Genomic DNA, 26,147 nt, shown 5'->3' on the forward strand with positions numbered 1-26,147 from the left:
AAGCCCTACACACACAGACACACACAGACACACACACAAACACAGCTTAACCACAGCATAGTCAGCGGCAGTGCAAGCTTCACACACACTCCCATACAAACACACACACACAGATACACACTGCCTAATCTCAGCACAGTCAGCGGCAGTGCAAGCTTCACACAGACTCCCATACAAACACAAACACACAGATACACACTGCCTAACCACAGCATAGTCAGCGGCAGTGCAAGCTTCACACACACTCCCATACAAACACACACACACACAGATACACACTGCCTAACCACAGCATAGTCAGTGGTAGTGCAAACCTCACACAGACTCCCATACAAACACACATACACACACACACACACACACAGATACACACTGCCTAACCTCAGCACAGTCAGCGGCAGTGCAAGCTTCACCCACACTCCCATACAAACACAAACACACAGATACACACTGCCTAACCACAGCACAGTCAGCGGCATTGCAAGCTTCACACACACTCCCATACAAACACACACACACAAATACACACTGCCTAACCTCAGCTCAGTTAATGGCAGTGCAAGCTTCACACAGACTCCCATACAAACACACACACACACAGATACACACTGCCTAACCACAGCACAGTAAGCAGCATTGCAAGCTTCACACACACTCCCATGCAAACACACACACACAGATGCACACTGCCTAACCTCAGCACAGTTAATGGCAGTGCAAGCTTCACACAGACTCCCATACAAACACACACACACAAATACACACTGCCTAACCTCAGCACAGTTAATGGCAGTGCAAGCTTCACACAGACTCCCATACAAACACACATACACAAATACACACTGCCTAACCTCAGCTCAGTTAATGGCAGTGCAAGCTTCACACAGACTCCCATACAAACACACACACAGATGCACACTGCCTAACCTCAGCACAGTTAATGGCAGTGCAAGCTTCACACAGACTCCCATACAAACACACACACACAAATACACACTGCCTAACCTCAGCTCAGTTAATGGCAGTGCAAGCTTCACACAGACTCCCATACAAACACATACACACTGCCTAACCTCAGCACAGTCAGCGGCAGTGCAAACCTCACACACACACTGCCATACAAACACACACACAGATACACACTGCCTAACCTCAGCATAGTCAGTGGCAGTGCAAACCTCACACAGACTCCCATACAAACACACACACACAGATACACACTGCCTAACCACAGCACAGTAAGCGGCATTGCAAGCTTCACACACACTCCCATACAAACACACACACATAGACACACACTGCCTAACCTCAGCACAGTTAATGGCAGTGCAAGCTTCACACAGACTCCCATACAAACACACACACACAAATACACACTGCCTAACCTCAGCTCAGTTAATGGCAGTGCAAGCTTCACACAGACTCCCATACAAACACACACACACAGATACACACTGCCTAACCACAGCATAGTCAGTGGCAGTGCAAACCTCACACAGACTCCCATACAAACACACACACACAGATACAAACTGCCTAATCTCAGCACAGTCAGCGGTAGTGCAAACCTCACACACACTGCCATTCAAACACACACACACACACAGATACACACTGCCTAACCTCAGCATAGTCAGTGGCAGTGCAAACCTCACACAGACTCCCATACAAACACACACACACACAGATACACACTGCCTAACCACAGCATAGTCAGCAGCATTGCAAGCTTCACACACACTCCCATACAAACACACACACACAGATACACACTGCCTAATCTCAGCATAGTCAGTGGCAGTGCAAACCTCACACATACTCCCATACAAACACACACACAGATACACACTGCCTAACCTCAGCACAGTTAATGGCAGTGCAAGCTTCCATTACTCCCATACAAACACAAACACACAGATACACACTGCCTAACCACAGCATAGTCAGTGGCAGTGCAAACCTCACACAGACTCCCATACAAACACACACACACACAGATACACACTGCCTAACCACAGCATAGTCAGTGGTAGTGCAAACCTCACACAGACTCCCATACAAACACACATACACACACACACACACACACAGATACACACTGCCTAACCTCAGCACAGTCAGCGGCAGTGCAAGCTTCACCCACACTCCCATACAAACACAAACACACAGATACACACTGCCTAACCACAGCACAGTCAGCGGCATTGCAAGCTTCACACACACTCCCATACAAACACACACACACAAATACACACTGCCTAACCTCAGCTCAGTTAATGGCAGTGCAAGCTTCACACAGACTCCCATACAAACACACACACACACAGATACACACTGCCTAACCACAGCACAGTAAGCAGCATTGCAAGCTTCACACACACTCCCATGCAAACACACACACACAGATGCACACTGCCTAACCTCAGCACAGTTAATGGCAGTGCAAGCTTCACACAGACTCCCATACAAACACACACACACAAATACACACTGCCTAACCTCAGCACAGTTAATGGCAGTGCAAGCTTCACACAGACTCCCATACAAACACACACACACAAATACACACTGCCTAACCTCAGCTCAGTTAATGGCAGTGCAAGCTTCACACAGACTCCCATACAAACACATACACACTGCCTAACCTCAGCACAGTCAGCGGCAGTGCAAACCTCACACACACACTGCCATACAAACACACACACAGATACACACTGCCTAACCTCAGCATAGTCAGTGGCAGTGCAAACCTCACACAGACTCCCATACAAACACACACACACAGATACACACTGCCTAACCAGAGCACAGTAAGCGGCATTGCAAGCTTCACACACACTCCCATACAAACACACACACACAGACACACACTGCCTAACCTCAGCACAGTTAATGGCAGTGCAAGCTTCACACAGACTCCCATACAAACACACACACACAGATACACACTGCCTAACCACAGCATAGTCAGTGGCAGTGCAAACCTCACACAGACTCCCATACAAACACACACACACAGATACAAACTGCCTAATCTCAGCACAGTCAGCGGCAGTGCAAACCTCACACACACTGCCATACAAACACACACACACACACAGATACACACTGCCTAACCTCAGCATAGTCAGTGGCAGTGCAAACCTCACACAGACTCCCATACAAACACACACACACAGATACACACTGCCTAACCACAGCATAGTCAGCAGCATTGCAAGCTTCACACACACTCCCATACAAACACACACACACAGATACACACTGCCTAACCTCAGCATAGTCAGTGGCAGTGCAAACCTCACACATACTCCCATACAAACACACACACAGATACACACTGCCTAACCTCAGCACAGTTAATGGCAGTGCAAGCTTCCATTACTCCCATACATACACAAACACACAGATACACACTGCCTAACCACAGCATAGTCAGTGGCAGTGCAAACCTCCCACAGACTCCCATACAAACACACACACACAGATACACACTGCCTAACCTCAGCATAGTCAGTGGCAGTGCAAACCTCACACATACTCCCATACAAACACACACACACAGATACACACTGCCTAACCTCAGCATAGTCAGTGGCAGTGCAAACCTCACACATACTCCCATACAAACACACACACACAGATACACACTGCCTAACCTCAGCACAGTTAATGGCAGTGCAAGCTTCCATTACTCCCATACAAACACATACACACAGATACACACTGCCTAACCTCAGCACAGTCAATGGCAGTGCAAGCTTCACACAGACTCCCATACAAACACACACACACACACAGATACACACTGCCTTACCTCAGCATAGTTAATGGCAGTGCAAGCTTCACCCACAGTCCCATACAAACACACACACACACACACACAGATACACACTGCCTAACCTCATAAGAACATAAGAAAATGCCATACTGGGTCAGACCAAGGGTCCATCAAGCCCAGCATCCTGTTTCCAACAGTGGCCAATCCAGGCCATAAGAACCTGGCAAGTACCCAAAAACTAAGTCTATCCCATGTAACCATTGCTAATGGCAGTGGCTATTCTCTAAGTGAACTTAATAGCAGGTAATGGACTTCTCCTCCAAGAACTTATCCAATCCTTTTTTAAATACAGCTATACTAACTGCACCTCAGCACAGTTAATGGCAGTGCAAGCTTCACACAGACTCCCATACAAACACACACACACAGATACACACTAACCTCAGCACAGTCAGTGGCAGTGCAAGCTTCACACAGACTCCCATACAAACACACACACACAGATATACACTGCTTAACCTCAGCACAGTCAGCGGCAGTGCAAACCTCACACACACTCCCATACAAACACACACACACACACAGATACACACTGCCTAACCTCAGCACAGTCAGTGGCAGTGCAAGCTTCACACAGACTCCCATACAAACACACACACGCACAGATACACACTGCCTAACCTCAGCACAGTCAGTGGCAGTGCAAGCTTCACACAGACTCCCATACAAACACACACACACACACAGATACACACTGCCTAACCTCAGCACAGTCAGTGGCAGTGCAAGCTTCACACAGACTCCCATACAAACACACACACACACACACACACAGATACACACTGCCTAACCACAGCATAGTCAGTGGCAGTGCAAGCTTCACACAGACTCCCATACAAACACACACACACACACAGATACACACTGCCTAACCACAGCACAGTCAGCGGCAGTGCAAGCTTCACACACACTGCCATACAAACACACACACACAGATACACACTGCCTAACCACAGCATAGTCAGTGGCAGTGCAAACCTCACACACACTCCCATACAAACACACACACACAGATACACACTGCCTAACCACAGCACAGTCAGCGGCAGTGCAAGCTTCACACAGACTCCCATACAAACACACACACACAGATACACACTGCCTAACCACAGCATAGTCAGTGGCAGTGCAAACCTCACACACACTCCCATACAAACACACACACACAGATACACACTGCCTAACCACAGCACAGTCAGTGGCAGTGCAAGCTTCACACACACTGCCATACAAACACACACACACAGATACACACTGCCTAAGCTCAGCACAGTCAGTGGCAGTGCAAGCTTCACACACACTGCCATACAAACACACACACACAGATACACACTGCCTAACCTCAGCACAGTCAGTGGCAGTGCACGTTTCCCTTCTTTTTCTCCTTAGCACTGCTCTGGAGCTGTAGGATTAAGAGGTTATGTTTCCCTGTAGTCAATGCTGACCCTCTCTGCTGCATGTGTCTCGGGTGGATTCATGCTTGCTGCACTGGTGGTCATTGGTGACATGGACAACTATTAATGGGCGAGGAGCAAAGAGTAGATCAGACGGCAGCAGCTGTCAGTGACATTCAAGCAAGCCGGAAGAGAAGAAAGGCTCCTTCTGTTGATTGCCTTGGTAACCTCCCTTCCCCCATCCCCCTCAGGTTTAGGCAGCCAAGAATAACCTTGACTTGCTTATTTGACTTTCCTAGTATGTGGGCTGGAGCATTTCTTGCTTGCACGGTAAGTTTAGAGAAGACAGTACAAAGAGCTCAATTAGATTAGATGAATTGAGCGATAGTTTATTACAGCTGTGAGCCTGGAATTTTCTCTGCTAATGGTTCTGATATTGACTTAAATCTCTGAGCATGGAATCAACATGCTGCTCTCATTACAGCAATAATGTCTGAAATTGTACTACTTACTGAACAACATGAGAACATGTCATACTGGATCAGAACAAGGGTCCATCAAGCCCAGCCTCCTGTTTGCAACACTGGCCAATCCAAGTCACAAGCACCTGGCAGGATCCCAAATAATAAATAGATCCCATGCTGCTAACACCCAGGGATGAATTGTGGCTTTCCTCAAGTCTACCTGCTTAATAAGTGTTTATTGGCTTTTCCTCCATAAACTTGTCCAAACCTTTTTTTTAAATCCATCTGCATTAAGTGCCTTTACTACATCTTCCAGCAATGAGTTCCAGAGCTTAATTTGCATTGAGTGAAAAAATATTTTCTCCAATTTCCTTTTACTAATTTCACAGAGTCTTCCCGAGTTTATATTTTTTGAAAGAGTAAGCAATAAATTCTCATTTACCCAATTCTACTCCATTCATGATTTTACAGGCGTCTATCATATCTTCTTCTCCAAGCTGAACAATCCTAACCTCTTCAGCCTTTCCTCATAGGGGAGCTGTTCCATTCCCCTTATCATTTTGGTTGCCCTTCTCTGTACCTTCTCCATCGCAATTATATCTTTTTTGAGATGCGGTGACCAGAATTGTACACAGTATTCAAGGTGTGGTCTCACCATGGAGCGATACAGAGGCATTATGACATTTTCCATTTATTCACCATTCCCTTCCTAATAATTCCCAACATTCTGTTTGCTTTTGTGACCACTGCTGTACACTAAGGGGTAGATTTTAATAAAGTACGCCCGCGCGAACAAGAGTACACCGGATTTTAATAGATACGCGCGTATCCTTTAAAATCCGGGATCGGGGCGGGCAAGGCTGTACAAAATCAGCAGCCTGCGCGCGCCGAGCCGCACAGCCTGCCTCCGTTCCCTCCACCCCCCCCCCCCCCCCGCACCTTTCCCTCCCTTCCCCTACCTAAACCACTCCCCCAGCTCTATCTGAACCCCCCTACCTTTGTTTGAAGAGTTACGCCTGCCCGAGGCTGCGCAATTCCCCGGCCTGGGAGCAGTTTCGGAGGCCTCGACCACGCCCCTGAAGCACCCCCATGCCGTTACCACGCCTGCGGCCCCGCCCCGGGATGACACACCGCCGCGACGTGCCCCCGACATGCCCCCGACACGCCCCCCAGGAAAGCCCCGGGACTTACGTGCATCCCGGGGCTTGCGTGCGCTGCCGAGCCTATTCAACATAGGTTTGGCGCGCATAGAGGGAACTTGGTGCAGGTTTTCGGGGGGTATGTGCGTATCCCTTTGAAAATCTGCCCCTAAGCTGAGGATTTCAGTGTATTATCCAAGATGACACCTAGATCTTTTGCCTGGTGTAACATTTGCCAGTCACAGGGTTGTCCTGCAACCATCAGCACTCATCGCAAGGCATCGACAGCCTCCGAAGAGGCAGGAATGCCACCATGACACCCTCAGCAATGCTGTGCTCCTGTAGGAAACCCAGTGGCTGGCGCACAGCGATGATGTCACATGGCTGGGTTTACAAGGCCTCAGCAACAGATCTCCCTGCTTAGCTGGAGTGCGTATTGCTCCTGCTTTAGTTCCTGATACTTCCTTGATTCATGCCTGCCTGGCCCAGCCCAGCCCAGCCTGTCCTTGGCTTGTCTTCATCCTGGTCCTTCTCCAGTCTACTTGGTACTGACCTCTGCTTTGGACCTGGACTATCCTCTTGCTGCTGCCTGCCACTGACCTCAGCCATGAACTCTGCCTATGTCCTGCTTGCCACATGCTTTGCCCTCCAGTTAGCTCCTCGTAACCGGACTCACTCACTCACTCACTCACTCACTCACACTCTCTCTCTCTCTCTCTCTCTCTCTCACTCACTCTTTCTCTCTCTCCAAACAGCTGTGGGACCCTCATATAAGTCCTGCCAGCCCCGGAACCAGCACTGAGCCCTGAGGAAACTGATTGTTCTGTCTCCTCCATACACTTTCCTCCTGCCCAGGTTACATAGAGGTGGGTGAATGGCTTCAGACTTGCAACTCTCAAACTATACAAGATTCACATGAACTGAGACACAAATTCTTCCACAACCTCTCAAGTACTCCCGTGTTTACCACAGATAGCCCAGTTATAATCAATAAAATCACATAAGCTAATTATAATAAATCTGCATGCGTTCTCTTAGTTAGAATGACATTCACTAAAGGTGAATTTTAAAAGCCCAACACGCGCATCAATGAGGAGATACACAAATATGTCGAGCGGAATTTAAAAGACTCCCGGATATGCACATATCTCTCGCTCTGCACACAAATGAAAAGTTTTTAAAAGGGGCGGGGCATAGGCATTTCAGGATTTTAACTTGAAATTTGTATGTAAATTACTTATGCACACTGGCGCACTGTGCAGGTTACCCCTGCCGCGTCACTTTACTTCTGCTATGGATGATATGAAAGTTATAAAACAAAATCTAGGCAGGTCAGCGGGGTCTTAAAGGTCGGGACTAAGAGGGGGAAAGGAAGGGTATTAAACCAGGGAGGCTTGGAAGAACTGTCCCTTAAATGGGCAAACTGGGAATGAACAGCTTTTAGTGGCAATGGCATTGGTGCACCTTCTTTTTAAAATCCCCCCACTTACATGGTATAAGCAGGATTTGTACGCACAGGCAAGAGCAGGGCCGGAGGAACCACTAGGCGAGCTAGGCCTGTGCCTAGGGCGCCGCGATTTAGGGGGCGCCACCCTCCCGACGCCCCGGGAGCGATCTGCCAATGATCAGATTGCCAAAAGCAAGAAGTAAGTAATACCTGGTGAAGCCTCTGAAAGAATATCCCCTGATCTTTATTAGGTGCATAAATATTTAACAAAGTATAGGGAATACCATTCACCATGAGCTGCAAAAGTAAATATCTATCCAAGGGGCCTTTGAAATACTTTGAGCATTCAAAAATAAAATCCCGAGAGAACAAAGTGCAAACACCTGTGCACTTAGCAGCCTTACAGCTGGGAGTAAAGAAAGAATGCTGGAATCCAAGAGAGAGAAATAGACGCGCGTATTGTTATTTTAAATGAGTTTCTTGAACAAAGACAGTGTCTGCTTTGATATGGCTAATTTCCCTAAAAAACAGATGTCTTTTATATGGGGAATTCAGACCTTTGGCATTAATAGAACTGATATGAAAAGTTGCATTATTCATAGCCATAATCAAAGGAAAATAGCAAGAATATCCCCCAAACAGCATAAGAGAACCCTAATTTAAGTAGGACACTAACAAACCGCCTCCAGAAAACAAAAGAAATAAAGTGATCTGCACCACCTAGTATAAAGAGAAGTAATACAGGACATCAATAAGGGCAAATACTGCCAATATAAAGGATATCTATCAAATAATAAAGATTGGAAACACTGTTAGACCAAAAGAGCGGAAATAAACACCTCCCCATTAACCACCCTACCATAGGACTAAACAGATCTGCTAAAACCTCCATGCAGATCAATTCCACTTCTTCCAGCAGAGGAAGTTCTTTCATTTGGGAGATGAGACTCTCTCACCACCTGTAGCAGGCCGATTCAATAAGCTCCACAGGAGAGCCGAAGCTCAGAGGCAAGCGCCCCGATTCAGTATTTAAATTAGGGCCCGTGCTAGCCAGAGAAATGCGATGGGATATTTTGAAACTCATACTCGTACTATTTTGAGACTTTTTAGGGAATACTATATGGGTCTTTATAGGGCAGAAAGTTGGTCTGAGGACCAGTGCACTCTGTTCTGCACGTCACTAGCTATACCTTCTATCACGCTGCTGAAATTAAATTGGGTATTTCTTCTTTTAAAAGATTGAAAGCCCCAGGCCCCGATGGGTTTTCAGCGGAATTTTATCGTTGTGTGATGGATAGAGTTTGCGAACACCACTGGAGGCCTTATTTTCAGAACTTATTGTGACTGGTAGTTTCCCGCCATGGATGAATCATGCCCATATCACTCTTATCCCAAAACAAGGGAAAGACTCACAAACGCCTGAGTCGTTTCGGCCGATTTCTTTATTAAACTATGACCAGAAATTATTGGCGAAAATATTAGCTGATCGTCTAGCGGTGGTTCTGCCGTCCTTGGTGGGCCAACATCAAGTAGGATTTGTGCGTAAAACAATATGTTCTCTCTAATATTCGACGGGTACTTACTGCCATGGAAATGTGTCGGTGTTCTCAAACACCCTATCTTACTATCAGATTTGATGCAGAAAAGGCATTTCATCGGGTGGAATAGCCATATTTATTTTATATATTACGGCATATGGGATTTGACAGGATTTTTTTCAAGGCCGTTCAGTTGCTCTATACGGCTCCCCAGGCCACAATTGTTGTCAATGGAGAGAGGTCTTCTTCTTTTTCTATTTTGCGGGGCACGCGTCAAGGCTGTCCTCTCTCCTCGTTACTATTTCTGCTGCAGCTAGAGTCCCTCCTTTTGGCAATACAGAGGGAACCTGGCATCCGGGGAATCCGTTTTCAAAATGTGATATTTAAGTGTGCTGCCTTTGCAGATGACCTATTGGTGTTTCTCACAAACCCCTATGCCTCTTTCTCTCCTCTATTGGAGTTAATAGAAGACTTTGGGAACTTTTCAGGCTTTAGGCTGAATAGGGGTAAATCGGCTGCAATAGCGTTTCCTGATGCCCTACGAGAAAGATGGCATGGTTCATTCCCCTTACAGTGGGCAGACAATACGCTTCGATACTTGGGGATCAATCTTCCCGCGGATCACACTCAGGCGTATCATCTAAATGTACCCCCGCTCTTACAACAGACCCTGGATATGTTACAATGATGGCGATCCCTCCCCTTATCTCTGAGCGGTAGGGTACACTTATATAAAATGGTGGTGCTACCGAAATGGCTATATCTCCTCCAGAATTTACCGCTTCAGCTTAAGCGTAAGGATTTGTTATTGCTAGATAGTCTCATGCGCCGCTTTCTGTGGAGGGGAGGGAAAGCACGACTACCGTTAGATTGGCTACAGGAGAGGTGGGGTGCAGGTGGGTTGGGAGTACCTAATATGCAGTTATATAATTTGGCCAGCAGTATGAGTATTATTAGAGATTGGATATTGGGCAAGGCTATGTACACCCATCTGGAAGCTGATCAGGCGTTATCTGCCCCAATTTCCCTTACTTATTCACTACAGGTGGAACAGGCCAGACTGCCGGCCTTTTTTTCTCAGTTTGTTACTATCTGCCCGCTAAGGCAGGCCTGGATCCTTCTAAGAGATTGCAGATACCCCGAGTGTGTGCTTATTTATTGCCAGTGGTTGGTAATCCTGAGTTTACTCCAGGATCCCAACACCAAGCTTTTCGGACATGGCGGACTCTGGGTATTACTTATCTGGGACATTTACTCCATCAAGAGGGATGACCCCTTTCCTTGGCGGAATTGTGTGAGATCTATGCCTTGGGTAAAGCTGCTACCTTTCCATATCTTCAAATTGCGCATTATTTGCGATCCATTTCACCAGCTTTTTTACAATGTCGTACATTCCAGAAACTTGAAGAGGCACAGCGCTTGTCAGATAATACAGTGCCATCTTTATCTTACTATTATAAACACCTACGAGCAGAGAGGCAAATGGATGTCTTTGAAACACTGGCTGAGCGCTGGACTAGTGATGGTGATTTTGTAGTGACTGCTTCCATGATTCGTATCTGTTATGGGGGAGTGGCCAGGATCTCGTGTAATAGCTATTATTGGGAATTGCAATATAAATTTTTGGGATGGGCCTACATTTCCCCGCAGATGGCATTTCGACAACGCTTTGCTGTTTCTGCATTTTGTATTCGTGCCCGGGAATTATAGGCACTTTGGCTCATGCTTTTGGTCCTGCCCCTCTATTCTGGGTTTTGGATGCGTATCACAAAATATTTGGCTGGGGTCTTGGTGATATCTATCCCAATTGTTCCATCTTGGCTATTATTTGGCTATATCCCCTCAGTGCGGCTTCGAGATCCTGGTATCCGCCTATTTCTTAAAAAAGCATGTTTAGTTGGGAAGAAAGTCATATTAATGAACTGGTGATAGGTAGCTCCACCCTCCTTTTGGGTGTGGAGAAATCTCTTCTTTACCTTACTGCATATGGAGGCTCTTTCTTCTAACAGATCTCCTCGGAGGAGGACACAATTTCTAGCGATCTGGGAACCCTACATCCAATCGCTTCCGCATAAGGCATGGAGCAGAATACTGAATGCCTGATTTCTTTTGGGTTGATCTTTAACCAGCAAGCAACTGGACTGCTTCTTTCATGGAGGCCTGGACTCTTTATTCGTTATTCTTATAAGGAACTCAGGGGAGGGAGGGGGAGGGTGGGGGGAGGAGGGTTGGTGGGGGGGGACTTGTTAGTTTGCCTGTTCCTTTCTGTATTGGCTGGGAGAGGTTGAAGAAACCACCGACTCCTAGTTGTTTGTAATTATAGCATAAAACTAATAAAAAATGCTTAAACATAAATTAGGGCCCGTGCTAATAAGGAGACGCTAGGGACACTAGCGCGTCCCTAGCGTCTCCTTATTGGCGGAAGTGGCAGCTGTCAGTGGGTCTGACAGCCGACGCTTAATTTTACCAGCGTCGATTGTCAAACCCGCTGACAGCCACGGGTTCAGAAAACGGACGCCAGCAAAATTGAACTCTAAGAATAAAATGAGTGGCTTGACTGCACATTTTACTTTCTGTATTTCAGGTGAGTAACTAATAGGCTCATCGATATGCATTTGCATGTGATGAGCACTATTAGTTTCGGGGGGGGGGGGGGGGGGGTTGGCCGCGCGTTTTCCGTGCGGCCAAAGGGGGGGCTAAACGGTGCGCTTGGCCGAGTGCACTGTTCTGTATCGGCCTGCTAGTGAGATAAAATACAAGATAACACCCATACAAAACCCTAAAGAAAACAGAAAAAATTAGTAATATCACAAGGAGCATAAAACCATTGAAACAGCAAGAATGTTACCACAGAATTGTGAAAATTATCAGGATAAAACTGATGAGAAACTACAGCAGCCAAGATAAAAGTTGCCTAGAAGGAAAAAAAGTCATGTAAGTTCCTTAGAAACAATCGAGCCGCCGGAGTGCCTTCTCAATCTGCTATTGCGCTTGCCAGTGCTCTGCCAGGTTAGTAGTGAGGTCCTCGCATTTGAAAGCTTAGTCATCTTTGAAGAAAAGATGACTAAGCTCACATCACACCAATTCTACACGGCCTTCACTGGCTTCCTATCACATCACATCACACCACATCACACCAATTCTACACGGCCTTCACTGGCTTCCTATAAAATCCAGGATCACCTTCAAGACATTAATGATGATCCACAAAGACATTATGGGCATCGCCCACCTACATCTAAACACGCAACTCCGCCCTCACACATCACAAAGACCTATCAGATACAATTACAAAGGATCATTATATGCTCCTCCGGTCAAATCCTTATTAAGAAAACGAGCACTCTCCACAGCTGGGCCCACCCTCTGGAACTCATTACCTCTGGAACTTCGCTAGAAACATGCCATCAAACTTTTAAGAAACACCTAAAAACATGGCTCTTCCGGCAAGCCTTCCCGGAATCGCAGGAACACTCAGACACCGGTCAAAGGGCAAAATAGAACATAAAAAATCTCTTGAACACCCCCAAACCCCGCTGGGCCCGCTTACGCCTTATCCGGACAGTCCACAGGTTATGAAAGTCACCACTGTAGATGCACTAGCTCATTAGCTCTCGTTATGCTCAGGTCATACCCTTCAACATTGTACACTGTTACCTGCTACACTCAATTTATTTTACTATTTATTGTAGATATTTTTGGTTTTTATGTCTTTTGAACGCTGTTTGACGTGTTATTGATGTCTATTTAATATTTACGTTCATTTGTTCAGAAACTGTTTAATATTTACGTTCTTATGTTCAGAAGCTCTGTTTAATGTAACGCCTTAACCGCGACTGTTTTGTTCAATGGTAACCGACCTGATTTGATATGTGTATCGAGAATGTCGGTATATAAAAATTCTAAATAAATAAAGAAAGAAAGAAAGAAAAGGAACAACATCAGCAACAGAACGGATTTTAGAAGTCACTCCCTGAAGAGAAAATGACAGACCAAAGGGAAGAAGCCATCTATACTTGACATTTTCTTTTTGCAGGAAGGAGGTTACTTCACGCACCTCTTGCCAATTTTGTAAAGTGGCTTTTGAAATATCAGCATAAATTGCAGACCAGGTATTTTGCTTTTTAGCAGCAGCAGCAGCAATCTGCTCTTTTATAGTGAAGTCGTGGAAGCAGATAATAATGTCCCTTAACCGGTTATTATTGGGGACCCCAATAGCCCAATGAGCTCGATCCAACTTGATAACCGGTAGTTCAGGCACATCATCTGCAGAATTTGACTCAAGGAGAAATTTACAAAAATGCTCTATCAACGCCGTGCAATTAGCGTTTTCAGGAGATTCATGAAAGCTGCAGAACCGCAGGTTACTCCTTCGCACCCGATTCTCCAGGTCAGCTAACTTCCCGTTAATAGTGAAGGCGTCATCCTGTAGGTCAGAGCAAACCACATGAAGGTTTTTAGAGGCCTCTACTTGATATTCCACATGGACATCTAGTTCATCAACACGGTGCCCCAAGATGGCAATCTCCTCCTTAATTTCTTCCATCATGCCCTTTAATTCCTTCTTGTAATCCTTTAAATCTTTATGCAGACTGCAAAACCATTCCCTGAATTCAGCACAAGAAGGAAGGTCCATCGATACAGCAGTCAATGCATCAGCGAGGTCCGAACTGTCTTCTAGGCCTTCCGGGAGATCACCGTCGTAGCCTTCTTCATCCTCAATAGTGCTCCCTTGGTGATAAGAGAATTGACGAAAATCAACCAATTTTCATTTGGCAGCCATCATTCTGTCAGCACATAAATTTAGGTGCCTATAGGGCTGCTACTTATTTGCCTAGCATCCAAAGGCCTAGATTGATCATTTTGCTATAAAATTTGCAATAATAGGGCCCACAAAAAAAAAGGGGTGTGTGATTAATTTTCTGTGAGAGAGAGAGCCTCTATAAACACTCTTAAGAAAGTTAATTATTTATACCACTGTAAGAGGGGGCACTAGTAACTCAGGGTGAGATTTGTGGGGTGAGTTGGGTTTTGGGGGGCAGTTTAACATGCGCAGCGATACGTACAAACAGCACAGTTACCATCAGTGTACATTTAATGTGATTTGGTTGATGAACGGTGAAAGAAGAGTAAATTTGTACCATGCTCTCTCTACCTAGCTTGATTTCAGCTAGGTAGAGAGTGCCAAGAAAAAAGGTATAGTTATTTCTGGCATTAAATCCTGCGATATCGTGTTACGTTATCGCACGCAACATTAAACAGCCCTGATTTCCATTTACTCCGCCCAAACTCCTCCCACTTGAATACATTTTTTAAATTTGCATACGCATTTCATGATGCAATATTTATCGCATGCATTATGGCGTTATGGTGGGCATTAGGGCCCTAACACGTGCAAAAAGACCCTAACGCAATATGAAAAATGACCCCCTAAATTAGTTTCCTAGTTCTAAAAATCAGGGCTAAGCTCCTAAATTTGTTTCCCTGCCCTAACTCTGCTCCTAGAACCACCCACTTTTTAGGTTCCTAAATTTAGGGTCTCAGCCCTACTAAATTTTCAAAATGGCCAATTTAGGAATTTAATTCCAAAGGTTAGGAGCCTAAATGCTTTGAAAACTGGGCCCCGCATTCCTAAATGTCTGATTTGAAATAAGTGCAGGGGCAGTGCATGGGCAGACATGTATGTGCGTTTGTTGGCGCACGAGCAGAGACACGGCCATTTTACAATATACGCATGTAATATATGCACGCATGATGTAAAGCAGGCTGAATGCGCGCACATGTGCACAATTTTAAGTGGCCATTTTACAATATACGCATGTAATATATGCACGCATGATGTAAAGCAGGCTGAATGTGCGCACATGTGCACAATTTTAAGTGGCCATTTTACAATATACGCATGTAATATATGCACGCATGATGTAAAACAGGCTGAATGCGCGCACATGTGCACAGTTTTAAGTGGCCATTTTACAATATACGCATGTAATATATGCACGCATGATGTAAAGCAGGCTGAATGTGCGCACACGTGCACAATTTTAAGTGGCCATTTTACAATATACGCATGTAATATATGCACGCATGATGTAAAGCAGGCTGAATGCGCGCACACGTGCACAATTTTAAGTGGCCATTTTACAATATACGCATGTAATATATGCACGCATGATGTAAAGCAGGCTGAATGCGCGCACATGTGCACAATTTTAAGTGGCCATTTTACAATATATGCATGTAATATAAGCACGCATGATGTAAAACAGCCTGAATGTGCGCACATGTGCACAGTTTTAAGTGCACTCGTGCCTATGCACGCAAATGCTGCTTCTACTGCGTGAGTGGGGGGATTTTAGTAGATACGTGCAGTGTGCAGACCCAATTACCAGTTTTTTCCAGTTCATTCCCAGGTCGCCCAGGCTAGGGATAGGTCTTCCAAACCCCCCAGGTTTAATAGCCTCTCTTCCCCCCTGTTAGTCCCAATCCTTAAAACCCTGCTGACATGCCCAGATCTTTTTGTTTTCTGACTTACACACCATCCATAGCAGAAATAAAGTTACACGGCGCATGCCTGTGCACATAAGTATTTACATGCTGGTGGTTTCCTTGAGAAATACAGAAATGCCCCCACACGCTCACCCCACCCCTTTAAGCGTAGCAGGGGATATGCGTGTACTCAGGCACCTTTTAAAATCCATTTGGCACTCGTCAGCCCAATTTGGGCACATGCCAGGCTTTTAAAACTCACCTATAAGGTAGGCACCCAGTCCTGCAATTCTGTGCTCAGCCTCTCCTTCCCCCTGCAAGCCAGGGATTAACTGTCTGTTGTCGAGCTCTTAGAATTAGGAGCCTAGAGCTTTGGAATATCAGGTCCAAGTCTTTCTTATATATTCTGAAAGGGAATGGATATAACTTTCTGTTTCTTCAGATGCTGAAACATTTTGATCTTATTGAGGATAAAGCACTCCAGATGCATTAAACAGATTAACAATCCTAGATTGCCCTGATCTGCTCAGCTGAGAGTGCAGGGGGCTCTGATAGCAGGCATTGCTTGGAGTTGTTCCTGGTAGGAGGCAGCAGAAGTGTTTAGGTCAGGAGAGAAAAATATCACATGTAAATGTTTCAGTCGCCCACAGAAATTATTAGGTAGAAAGAAGATGAGGATTTTTAGAGGTCGCTATGCAGTGCTACTTAGCTGGATAAGTAGGGAATATTCAGCTAAGTGATGGCGACTGTTCAGTTAGCTAGATAAGTAGTAGGTGGGATATGGGTGTTCCAGGGAGGCACTGCTTATCCTGCTAACACAGACAGATAACTAGTGATATTCAAACGTATCTGAATAAGTCAGATCTGCTTCTAAAGTTAGCCTCATAAGACTTATCCGGCTACCTAGCAATTTATTTGGAGCTATTCAGAGGCATAGCTGTGCTACTGAATATCCCTTTTAAGTTAGCTGGATAAGTCTTACAATACAAAGGTATTTCAGTAGTGTACATGCTCTTCATATAAAGATCCTACAGCAGCCTACAGGTCTCTAGAAACAGAAAATCTCCATTCTACTTCCCCAATGTTGTTTCCTGCATAAATAGGCCAATATGCCCACACACTGTCAGTGGGAGCATTCAGCAACGTCAATATTTTTCCAAACATAACAAGAGAACAAATGAAGTAATTAGAAGCTAATTTTAACGGCATACAGGTAATCACTATATTGCTAAAACAGCAAGTCTACCTAATTAAATGCATTGTAAAAATGCATATGCAGTAGGTATGCAAACAAACTAAGGATGCCAGAATGTGAATATTCATGAGCTGTGCTTATGCAGAAAGCACTGATTAATCAGATTTGCCATGACTGCACATATATCAGTCAGTGACTCCTCAAGTGAAGGCTTCTCTGGTATTTACAGTGTCATAAGAACATAAGAACATAAGAAGTGCCAGGCTGGGTCAGACCAAGGTCCATCGAGCCCTGCATCCTGTACATAAGAACATAAGAAGTGCCAGGCTGGGTCAGACCAAGGTCCATCGATCCCAGCATCCTGTACATAAGAACATAAGAAGTGCCAGGCTGGGTCAGACCAAGGTCCATCGATCCCAGCATCCTGTACATAAGAACATAAGTGCCAGGCTGGGTCAGTCCAAGGCTCCATCGAGCCCAGCATCCTGTACATAAGAACATAAGAAGTGCCAGGCTGGGTCAGAGCAAGGTCCATCGAGCCCAGCATCCTGTACATAAGAACATAAGAAGTGCCAGGCTGGGTCAGACCAAGGTCCATCGAGCCCAGCATCCTGTACATAAGAACATAAGAAGTGCCAGGCTGGGTCAGACCAAGGACCATCGAGCCCAGCATCCTGTACATAAGAACATAAGAAGTGCCAGGCTGGGTCAGACCAAGGACCATTGAGCCCAGCATCCTGTACATAAGAACATAAGAAGTGCCAGGCTGGGTCAGACCAAGGACCATCGAGCCCAGCATCCTGTACATAAGAACATAAGAAGTGCCAGGCTGGGTCAGACCAAGGTCCATCGAGCCCAGCATCCTGTACATAAGAACATAAGAAGTGCCAGGCTGGGTCAGACCAAGGTCCATCGAGCCCAGCATCCTGTACATAAGAACATAAGAAGTGCCAGGCTGGGTCAGACCAAGGTCCATCGAGCCCAGCATCCTGTACATAAGAACATAAGAAGTACCAGGCTGGGTCAGACCAAGGTCCATCGAGCCCAGCATCCTGTACATAAGAACATAAGACTAATCAGAGAAAATTCGTTTTCACTCAACGCACAATAAAGCTCTGGAATTTGTTGCCAGAGGATGTGGTTGGTGCAGTTAGTGCAGCTGGGTTAAAAAAAGGTTTGGATAAGTTCTTGGAGGAGAAGTCCATTAACGGCTATTAATCAAGTTGACTTAGGGAATAGCCACTGCTATTAATTGCATCAGTAGCATGGGATCTTCTTAGTGTTTGGGTAATTGCCAGGTACTTGTGACTTGGATTGGCCTCTGTTGGAAACAGGATGCTGGGCTTGATGGACCCTTGGTCTGACCCAGCATGGCAATTTCTTATGTTCTTATGAAGACCCCCAAGGAGCTATATGTAGGTTAGGGCCACACAAATGGAAGAGTTGAAGAAGAAAGAAGAAGAAACTCAAATAGTTTTTCATTAAAAATTATTATCAAAACCAAAAGCTGACTAGAAACCCAGAGCAGTCCTTAAATGCAAACAGTAAACATTGTCCTTGTGCTTAATCAGCTTTTGTCTTCAGAGAACTGAATCTAAGAGCTCTTTAGCTGAAGGTTATTTCCTTTTAGAGCAGTTGAAAGTATAATATGTTTTTGTGGAGTTTATATTTATTCATATTGGACAATATCAGTACAATTTATGAGCAATAAAAGTCAGGCTAAAGTCAGAGAGATAAACATTTTGCTTGGGCTGCAGAATTCTGTCAGCTCAGGATAGCAACAGCTTCTGGTCTATGAATAATGATGGTAAATAACATTTAGCTACAGATAAACATTTTTGCATTTAAAATTGCAGGATGATTTGTATTTTACAAGCAAAAATCTCAGTTAGATTTATCACGAAGGTGTCATCCTCTAGTCCTTGGCTGCTTCATTATTCCAGGATTTGAGGAGTATTAAGAATGTAAGAACATGCTCCTGTCTCCAAGCAGTCCACGCCTCTCGGAAATACCAGCCAGATCGTAATGAGGAGATCTGCTCTCTGTTTCTCACTCCCCTGCTTAATGATTGCCAATGGACCTTCCTGCTGAAACTTAGCCAAATTATTTTTAAACCCAGTCACACATGCCACTCTTTAATTGTGCTTTCATATACTTTTAAGAACATAAGAACATAAGAAATTGCCATGCTGGGTCAGACCAAGGGTCCATCAAGCCCAGCATCCTGTTTCCAACAGAGGCCAAACCAGGCCACAAGAACCTGGCAATTACCCAAACACCTAGAAGTTCCCATGCTACTGATGCAATTAATAGCAGTGACTATTCCCTAAGTAAACTTGATTAATAGCAGTTAATGGACTTCTCTTCCAAGAACTTATCCAAACCTTTTTTGAACCCAGCTACACTAACTGCACTAACCACATCCTCTGGCAACAAATTCCAGAGATTTATTTATTTTTTTTATTTATTTATTTATTTATTTATTTTTTAATTACATGCACATTTTTTATACCATATTTATACCATATTTGGGTCTAGTTAACCAAGATATGTAAAAAGGGGCATCAGGAAATAATTCCGTCAATGAGCAGGATCTAAAAGGTTAAATTGTTTTAAATCTTTTACCTGTTGGTTTCATGTGTCACCTAGTTCTACTGCTATTTGAAAGAGTAAATACTCGCTCATAATTTTATGAACCTCTATTACACCCAGTCTCAGTCGCCCCATCTCCAGACTGCATAGCTTCTCTTCACAGGGGAGCTCTTCTATCCCCTTCATCATTTTGGTCGCCCTCCTTTGCACCTTTTATAATTCCACTCTGTATTTTGTGAGATGCAGCAGTTAGAAATGCACACAGTTCTCAAGATACAGTTGTGCCATGGAACGATATGGAGATATTATTTTCTCTGTTTATATATTTGCTTTCTTGACTGCTGCCATGCATTGATTTGGAGATTTCAACTTATTGTCTACAAGGACTCTGAGGTATTTTCTGTGAGTGGAGACTGCAGCTATGCAACTCAGCAATGTGTGGTGCATGGGGAGGGTGACTTGCAACAGTCTGCACACTGTACATGTAAACTTTACTGAGCATTTTCAAAGTGAACTTACCTGTACATGTTTGCTTTGAAAATCTTTGGGTAGTTGGTGGAGTATGCACACAAGATACCTCACACAAAGTTTCACCTGCTTCAAGCAGCTCACATGTGCGGAGTAACTTATGCGCAGAGGACTGAATTTTCAAAGGGGTTTCATACATGAAAATGGTTCGGGTTAACCTGAGCAGGACAAAGCCACCAAATTAGCTGAATCTGTGTCTAGCCCAGCTGATATGTAACATTATTTTATTTGGTGTTCTAATACATTTTATTTGGTAGCTAATACATTGACTGTGTATTGTCTAGGTATTTCTCTGGGAGCTTTGTATTTCCATTTTAATTAGGACTGTTATTAGTACTGTGAAGCACTTGGATATCTGTTTTTACAGGCAGTATTCAGTATTAAATGTAAATAAATAAATAAATATGCTGCCTTGCACGTTTGTCATGCAGGGGTTTATGTACACCAGCTATTTTCAGAGAGCACTTATATGAGTAAACGCATGTATGCATATGTACATCTGCTCCCAAGCACGTTTGCCACACTGGCTTACGAATACACCAGTTATTTGCAAAGTTCACTTCTGTGTGTATTGATAACTTGCATAGCTTACATTGGGAGGATGAGGAATTTGTAGGGGGGCTGGAATTATCTATGTTTTATTATAGTTTCAAAGATTATGTTTTAGATATGCAAATTTTGTATTTTGTTTAAATTGTGGTCTTTGTACATCGCTTTGGGTGATAGTTTTATCTGTAAACTGATTCAGAAATGCTATTAAATAAATAAATAAATAAGTAAAAGTGTGTAAGTCTACTTTGAAAATTTGGGTTGAAGTCTGCTGGTGCTTTGTACGTGTGCCTTCCACCCTGTGTGGGTTATTATAAATTATCCTTCCTGTGTAGAAATGGCTTTGAAAGTTGTCTGTAGAGAGCAGTGATGAGGATGGACATGTTTTGGTGAAGCTCTGAGGTTCCTGCACGTTCTTATTTCCCCCTATTATTTGGATAAATGCGTAGTTAAAAACGTGATTCCAAGAATCTGAGGTGAGATTGCCCTTCTGCAAGACATTAAATGTGATTAATAATGGGCTCCCATCATACTCGCAACATGCTAGAGAGGCACATAACTGATTTCTATCATAAGACTAGGGATTCGGAAGGGACGAGTGGAGGAGAGAAGGAGAGGAGCAGACAGATGAGATTGTCCAAGCCACTATGTCGCAAATATTAAAGGAAATATAGGAACTGATGGCTGAAGTGACCAAATATTTAGGTTCTATGTCATCCTCTCTAGTGGAGATCAAGGCCCGAGGGTGGCAGAGCTGGAGGACTGGGAATCTCCTGCTGCCATTATGTTAACAACCCTGAAAAAGCAGGTCAAACTTCTTGAAGAAAAAGTAGTGGATCTGGAACATAGGTCTTGTAGAGCCAATGTATGGGTGGTTGGCGTACCTGAGAATTCTGAGGGGAAAAATTCGAGAGTTTTTGGAGCAGCTTCTCCAAGAACTGCTAAGCCCAGCAATTCCTAGCTAGAAGTCAATCGAGGACATCAGGTGCCAGGGAGGATGGGGCCCAGCAATAATTATCCATGCATTTTTATATTGAAATTTCATAAGTGAGTTCTTACAAGAGCTTGTGAGCTGGGACCTCTTTCATACAAAGGGAGCTGGATTGCAATTACACCACACAGAAAAAGAAAGAGGAATATGCGAAGGTCACGAAGCCGTTACATGAATGTCAACTGCAATTCCATTTAATTTATCCAGGGAAACTTACTGTTAACATCAATAGAGTCTGGAAAAGTTTTGGATTTCCTGAGGAAGCACTGCACTGTCTCCTTGTGGCCAAGATGGCGCAGCCTATCTGTCAACTTCTTTTGCCCAAAGGGAGGACCTGTGCAGAGCAGGAACGGTGGTGAAAACAGTAGTAGTTGAGTTGGGGAGGAAGGAACAAGAAACCCAGGCACTTTAGGATGCTGATGCATGGCCGGCTCGTTAACAGATAAGTAAACGGAAATCCCGATGCATTGCCTGGAGAAGGGAGTACTATGGAGTGTATGTCAGCAACATGAGAGATGGGAGCATGGTATTAGCAGAAGAATAAGCAGAGCTGGCTGTCACCTTTATCGATGAAGGAGGGCAATTCAATTCCTCAGATATTCTATATTCTTTTATAGTATTTGTGTTTGAATTTTGCATTTTACAGACTCCTCTAGGTGTGTAGGGAAAAGAAGGGAGGTAATAGTAATGCAAAAGAGGAGTTTAAGGAACGGTATGGTTAATAGCAGTGGAGGAGAGGTCGGGTCTGGACTTTAGAGGCTTTACAAAGTTAGGGATGGGTGGTTATGGTTTTAATGGAAGGAAACAGGGTGCTGGGCTTGATGGACCCTTGCTCTGATCCAGTATGACATGTCTTATGTTCTTATGTTACTATGGGAGGAAGATGCACCAAATATAAAATCTTTCTCTGACTGACCTGAGAGACGAATACGGGGTCCAGGAGGAATCTGCTAGGCTCTACAGGGCTTTGACAGCAAACCAACTTATACATGCCAATAGATTTACAATCACTACTCTGTGGAAGACTGGCCCCACAGAGTCATGTTGGCAAAGGCAGCTTCATTTAGTTATTTAGTTATTTATTTAAGAGTTTTTATATACCGCAGCACGTTTGGAACATCACCTCGGTTTACAATAATACATAAAGCAACGAGCTTTACAAGAAACACGTGAAAGAGATAGCATAAGCAACATGCTTCATGATATTGCCTTGGTGGAAAAGCTTCCATATCTGTTGAAGCATAATATGCATCTATGTGATGCGATTTAGACAAGATACTGGGTTTATTGTAATAAGTGGGACAAGGGACTGGATGTCTCCTTTTTCCAATGTGTGGTATTTCATACAGGATTGATTTGTCACCTAATGGGCTCTCTCAATATTGTGCTTGATTGATAAGCTTGATGTGGGGTTGAAGAGAGATCCTATGTACTTCGACAGATATTTAATGACTGTTGTATTCCCATATGAAATGTTGATGTATTTAATGGTAACTTATATCTTGCTGCTGTACTGGTTGTGGTTTAAATAAAAAGTTTTTAAAAAATGATTCCTCTAAAAATGGTAATGTAAAGTCTGTACGTATATTTTATGTGTAGACTTTGCCATGAGTTTTCTAAGCAAACTTATATGCATATTTTTTTAAAATCAAAAAGGGCCACTAAGCGTCTAATAGATTTGTGGATGTTCAGTTGCCTACTTTTGGAGCCTATGTTTGGTCAACTTTACACATCCTAAATGTGGCTGAATATAGGCACCTACATTAAATTACTGGCTCCTTTGTTTAGGTTTAAGCACCTGTTAAGCATCCAGCACTTCAATTCCCCTTGCCTGGTCTGCCCACTCTTAAGGTGCACACAGATATATCACATATGTACATCTGAAGACAGCATGGACCTGCACACACATGCACATATGTACTGACACAAATATTATACAATGGAATAACGATCTACCCAATGTTATCCATTAATGGAGATTTAAACCAGTATTGTTATGCCTTATTCCAGCACTAATGGGTTGAATATATTCAGGAAGCACTGTCAATTGTAACATTTTCAGAAAATATAACATTAAAAATGATTGAACAGTACTCACCTGGATTCCTACATGAATAAAATGGAACAGAATGTACTGCCTATTTATATCCCCAGCAGTGAAATTATCCTATCGGCACTTACTGCTCTGCAAAGTTTCACAGTGTATATTCCGTCCCTGAATTCAGTGATAAAAGCTCACCTATTCATTCACACTCTTACCCTTCTCAATTCATTGAGAATCACTTAAAGCAAAAGTCATTTGAAAGAAATTACCTCAGTGTATTACAGTATGAGCAAAGCTCCCTCCAGCCCCAAAGCAATAACAATTCTGGTGTAATAATTCAGGGAAGAGAAATCCCCCATGGCAAAAGGCAGAAAAAGACAGTGCATAAAAGTCTCAGGATGCAGATGTGTTATGAGATAAGGGGCCTGGTATGTGTCTCGGGTATGACATCATATCTAATCTCTTTCAAGGAAAAGAAATCCTCCTTCCCACTGTATTACCACTACTGAGTCCTGCCAATGACAATGAAGTAAGAGCAGCATGGTCAATCTGTTAATATCTAGTGTTTGAATTGTTGTATGCAATTGGCCTATGCTGCAGCCAGGTACATTCAATAAATATCTGATACAGAATGTTATTTCACAGGTACGGTTTAAAGAGGGGAAACTGGGGTGGGACCATAAATGGGATGGGGGGGGAGGAGGTGAGCTGCATCTTCCATGTTTCTGTATCTAGCAAACAAGGACAATCTATTATTCATTGTAATGATGTAGTGGATTATTGTGTTTTGTTGATGTATTTTACTGTGTTGAAGTAATTTATGATTATGCTGTATTTGATTATTATGATACATTGATTAATTTATCATTATGATATATTATACTATTGTGTTTTTTGTTTGTTGTAAACCACTTTGTTCTTTTCAATGAGGAAGATGGTCTATAAGTGTAAAACAGAATAGCATAGTACATGATGAAAGGCACATGAGACAAACGGGTCAGTTCAGCCACTCTTAGACTGGAAAGGAGGATGTGGCATTTTGCTATTCTGAAATACCAGTCAAACATTTTAAGTGCAATCCTGTGTTTGAAAACTTCCTCCTTGGAAAACTCAAGAATGGCAAATATAATGCAGCACTGGAGGCTGACCCAGCTCCGAGAGGAAGGCATTAAAATCTGCATAAGCCTTATTATCCCTTTTTTGACATTCAAAGAAATAATGGTTAACACATAAAAACAAAAAATATATATTAGGTAATACCTTTTAAGTGGACTAACAATACATTTCTTGACTAGCTTTCATGAGTTAATACTCTCTTCATCAGGTCAAAATTCAAATGAGCAAAAGACGGCATTTCCAGGCAATTTAAAATAGCCTGGCTGCCTTAAGTGAAGAATAAAAGGAATCCAGTGCTAGGGGGAAGGGGTGAGGGGATTGATCACAAGCTGACAGGCAGTATAATTTTATGGGCCAGTATATGGTAGCATAGTTAAGTCTTTGTTGAGTTCTTTAGTTGTCACTTCCAAACTGTCTGATCATTGTGACTTCAAAAGTCGGGTGTTTGTGGATTGTGTTAAATCTTCTTTGATTATCCTGACCAGAAGGTCTGGTTGGGAAAAGTGCTTCCTCAAAGAAGTGTTGGTCTGGTCTTCCTTGTGGGGTCTGATCTTGTGTTGCTGTGATTCGCTCTCCCCTTTAATGTCTGACCTGTCTAACCAGTGTAGCCTGCTTCTTCACGTTTTCTGCATTGAATGATATGCAGGCCTACAAGCCCTTGTGCTGAAGGTTTCCCCATGTGGGTGATTGTGGGATCCTGCAACGTGTGTTGGTAGAGTTTGCAGCATGCTACATTGCAGGGGTATATAGCATTTTCTTCTTTCTGAATTTCTTGTTAGAAGCTTACTAATTTTTTGCTTCAGATTTGGTGGTTGTCTGT

General features: G+C 43.8%; 1 protein-coding gene and 1 long non-coding RNA gene across 2 annotated transcripts in view; both read right to left on the reverse strand.

The window, feature by feature from the left end:
- Positions 1–5,341, reverse strand: part of LOC115076220 — an 18,762-nt gene extending 13,421 nt beyond the window's left edge. The window contains exon 1 of the long non-coding RNA XR_003852703.1: positions 5,183–5,341. This is a non-coding gene — a long non-coding RNA (uncharacterized LOC115076220). The remainder of the gene's footprint in view (positions 1–5,182) is intronic.
- LOC115076075 (heparan sulfate glucosamine 3-O-sulfotransferase 4-like) overlaps positions 1–26,147 on the reverse strand; it is a 206,697-nt gene that overhangs the window by 166,341 nt on the left and 14,209 nt on the right. The gene's annotated exons all lie outside the window — the stretch shown is intronic.

The sequence above is a fragment of the Rhinatrema bivittatum genome, chromosome 14, assembly GCF_901001135.1.
Source record: "Rhinatrema bivittatum chromosome 14, aRhiBiv1.1, whole genome shotgun sequence".
Taxonomy (NCBI): Eukaryota; Metazoa; Chordata; class Amphibia; order Gymnophiona; family Rhinatrematidae; genus Rhinatrema; species Rhinatrema bivittatum.